Source organism: Nematolebias whitei, chromosome 19 (genome assembly GCF_014905685.2).
Source record: "Nematolebias whitei isolate Nwh7 chromosome 19, NemWhi1, whole genome shotgun sequence".
Taxonomy (NCBI): Eukaryota; Metazoa; Chordata; class Actinopteri; order Cyprinodontiformes; family Rivulidae; genus Nematolebias; species Nematolebias whitei.
Window position 1 is genome coordinate 252,702 of NC_056516.1, and position 4,675 is coordinate 257,376.

The window sequence follows — 4,675 nt, forward strand, 5'->3', positions numbered from 1 at the left end:
GTGTGCTCTTCAATAATTCCCTGTCTCCCTCCCTGAAGGCTCTTTTTTTCTGGTTTAGCAGTTCCTTCAGGTCAGTGGTGATCCAGGGTTTGTTATTGGGGAAGAATCTCACTGTTCTGGTGGGGATGGTGTTGTTTACACAGAAGTTTATATAGTCGGTCACACACTCAGTCATGGCATTGATGTCCTCTCCATGTGGCTGGCACAGTGCATCCCAGTCTGTAGCGTCAAAACAACCCCGCAGGGCTTCTTCAGCTTCCGTTGACCATTTTCTCACTATTCTCTTTATTGCCTGAACAAGGGGCTTATATTTTGAGCAGAGATACACAAGATTGTGATCTGATTTGCCAAGAGGGGGTCTTGCTTTAGCGATGTATGAATCCTTGACATTTGCATAAAACAAGTCCAGCGTTTTGTTTTCTCTGGTAGAGCAGCTGACAAACTGTTCGAATGTCGGAAGTGTAGCAGAGAGAGAGGCATGATTAAAATCCCCAGATATTGCAACAAACGCACTATGGTGTTGTGTCTGTAGCTTAGCAACCTCGGAGTTGATGACATCACACACAGTCTCGGCAACAGCATTGGGTTGAATGTAAACAGTTGCCAAAATAACACTGGTGAACTCTCTTGGCAAATGATATGGACGACAACTTAGTGCTAACAGTTCAATATCTGGACTGCAGAGACGACACTTCACAGTAACATGTCCAGGATTACACCATCTGTTGTTCACAAGCACTGCCAACCCACCTCCTTTCCTTTTGCCACTCCTCTTTAAATCTCTATCTGCTCGTATGGTCAGAAAGCCTGGCAATGAAACGCTGGAGTCGGGGATATGATCCTGCAGCCATGTCTCAGTGAAACACATAATAAATACTGCATTCCCGATACTCTGGATGGGTCCTTGTTAGGGCTTGAAGTTCATCCAACTTGTTTCCCAGCGATCTCACATTGCCCATCATGATCGATGGAAGAGATGGTTTAAATTGCATTCTTCTCTCTTTCTCCCTCTTCTTTGCTCCTGCTCTGCATCCACGACGCCTCCTTTTCAACTCATTTGGGATTTGAGGCTGTAGTTGAGATATTATTTGAGATTTGGAGATGTTAATCAGCTGCTCCCAGTTGTAAAAAACCTTGTTGTTATGGTTACGCATCATAACAAATGTCCGAAAGCAAAGATATTTCTGTAAAAATCCTTCCAGCTGCACAGCATCTGACACCAGAGGAAATAATCATCCAAAAAAAGCGATTTATATCCAGAAAAAAGAGGAATTAAAGTTATCAAAAGTAATATCTCAGAATGAAAGTAACAGAGCTACTCCAACATGCAGCCACCTTGAGCGGCGCAATTCTAGAACATGCAACCATGGGAGTAACCCCATTTGAACTACTGAGAAACAGAAAAATGTGCACCAAGTTAAACATACTTCCAGTAGCACTGAAAAGCAAAACACAAATGCAAATTAAAAAGAGGGTGAAACAAAAGCAGAATAAAATGAAGTAATATACAGACAAGAAAATGCGAGCTAAAACATCAACAGTCAAAGTGGGTGACACTGTTTGTGTTCGCAGACCTGAGCATGTTCTCAATGAATCTTAGATTTACAAAACCATGGACTGTCATGAAGAAAGTTGGACAAAACAGATATCTTTAAAATGATGGACGCAAGTGGAATGCTTCTAAATGTACACACTTCCCAAAACAAGCCTTAACTGGCTCAGAACAAAACAATGACACTGTGCTGGATACCTTTGCACTTCTTGGGAACTTCTCGTTTCCTTGACTGATGAAGCCTTCCGGATGGAAGGTGAAACGTTTCAGCAAAAAAAGAAATTGTCCAGATTACCTGACTGAAAATTGTTGGATATGTTTAACCTCATACAATATGACATATATTACGCCTCAAGAATGATCAAATCAACATCAGAATGTAAACTGTATAGGTTCTTATGTTTTTGTCACATGTAGATGGAAACACACGCTAGTGAGCACATGGATGACAGACAGACAGTTTAAGAGGTAATTTCAATCTCACAGAGAAGAAAAGGGTGTTGGATCAGAAAAATAGTTCAGAACAACTCACATCGGATGATTCCTCAAATCAACAAGGTGCAGATGGTGAAACATGGCCTAAATAGCTGCTTAGATTTGTGCCTAATTGTTGAACAGTGACATCTTAGGCACCACAGGAGGACATTGTCAATAGAAGATTTGCAAGGCACTGAGTTTTTATGGATCACACTGACTAGTTAAAGATTGGGTATTTCTCAGTCATCCCCTGAGCTATGTCATACCCACTGTATGGGACAGTTTCATTCATATGATGCCCAGAAATATCATATTCCCTTACATCATGGCTGAAACACACTGGTAATTCACAGCACTCCCCCCCACCCCCCACCCTCACACACACCAAATTCAATGACAACTGCAGCTTGACACATAACATCACTCCTCTTTGTGCATATGTTTTGACACTCCACTATTTATTTAGGAGCCTCTCTGACTCTTCCTGCAATTAGACATCATTTTTGATCATGCAGAGCAGAGTAACACACATGGAGGACTTATTTGCATCTATTTGCTTAATGAAATGAAGGTGTTTCAGAAAATTCCCTGATTCATGTTCAATAAACCAGGTAGAAAAATCTAACAACGTGAAGGCAGGTCCTCTGGGCAGATGCAAAAAGTAAATAAAAATAAAATTTGCTGAAATGTTTTGTCTTTAATCCAAAATACTTTGTCAGTTTGAGGAGCTGTAATAAGATCAGTCTTATAAATAGCACCTATCCACTATGAAAAGGTGCTATTTATAAGACTGATCTTATTACAGCTCCTTAGACTGACAAAGTCTTTTAGATTAAAAACAAAATGTTTCAACAATTTTTATTCTTTACATTTTGCATCTGCCCAGAGGACCTGCCTTCACTTTGTAAGGTGAGTCATAAAGATGTCTGATGCACATAGTTCCCCATTCATTAGGATATATAATGAAAAGGTGCACAGAAACATGGATGCACACAGTTTACCATACCAATTTTATTTCTAAAGCACTTAAAATACAACATAGCAGCCGTCCGAAGTGCTGTACAAAAATAAAAACAAAAACACAGTAAAACAATAAAAACAACTAACTATAATGTATATAAAAAATAATCAGAACATCACAAGTAAAATATTACAACATTAAGACACAGATGCTAACTCACTTTAGGTTAAAAGCTAATGAAAATGAAATGTGTTTTTAAATGAGTTTTAAAAACAGAAAGTGATGGGGCCTGCCTGACTTTCCGTGGAAGCTCATTCCACAATTTAGGAGCCAGAGTTGAAAAGGCTCTGTCGCCTCTGGATTTATGAAAGGTTTCCGGGACTGCTAAAAGCATCTGGTCAGAGGATCTAAGAGTACTTGATGGCATGTGAAGGTGAAGCAGTTCAGACAATAAGAAGGACTAAGACCGTTCAAAGACCTAAAAACAAACAATAGAACTTTAAAATGGATTTGAAACTTGACAGGAAGCCAGTGAAGGGACATCAGAACGTTGGCTACGTACTGTAACCCCAGATTCAATGAGTATAAGCGTAGCCCTTTAAGGCTGTCACTAGTGGGTTTATCCCTACGCGCGTAACGCAGCACTGAAAACTGTAATCCACCTGCTGTGTGGGCCTCACCCCCGGTCCACATAAATTATGGTGAGACCGGGTAATCGGCTCCCAAATAGCTTTTTTTCTTCAGCCATTTAGGAACCAGTGAGGCTCAGAGCTTAAAGGGCTACGCCTATACTCATAGAATCTGGGGTTACAGTACATAACCAACGTTCTATTTCGTATAGGCTTCACCATTTAAGGCTGTCACTAGTGGGTTAAAGGCAAAGTAGGATGTAGTCTATGCCTCACTGGGTCCATTCAGACACAACATGAAGCACCTGCTTGCACAAAAAAAACAACATTTCACCACTCAGCCTTTTGTGTGCGTAATTACGTGCTGCGTACTTGTGTGCTCCATGTCCAGGAGCGCACCAGAGAAAAGATCTCTGGTGAGGAATAAAAGGCTGAGATAGGAGACCTGCTGCTGTGAATAGGAACAATGAAGGATACAAATTGTAACAGTGTAACGATGAACAGAGCAGACCAACAGCTCCTTAGGATGAACCGATTAATAACGATAAAATCAGCAGTCATGAACTTGTGACTGATAATAAATATCTCACACTGCAACTGCATGCACTGCAAATTTGGCTGGTCTACATATAAGAAAAAAATACTATATTTGATTCAAAACCACTTAAAACAAGTGAAATTATCTGTCCATGCAGCAAGTTAATTTTACTTAACAAGAAATCTTGAAATAAGATATTTTAATCTAGAAATAAATGATCTTAGTTAAGAATTAAAAATGCTTAAAATAAGCTTTAAAAAGCTTGATTTTGGATTAAATTACTTGAAATTTAACTTATAAGTAAGTAAAATATATTAAATCTAAGATTTTTTTTGTTGATAATTCTTATTTGTAAGAAATTAATACATTACAACAAGAAAAATATTTGTAATTCAAGTAAAAATCTACTCAATATTAGTGAAATGTGATTAAGTAAAGTTGTTAGTTTATCTTGAAATAGGACAGTGGTTCTCAATTCCGGTCCTCATGACCCACTATTCTACATGTTTGTGTTGTTC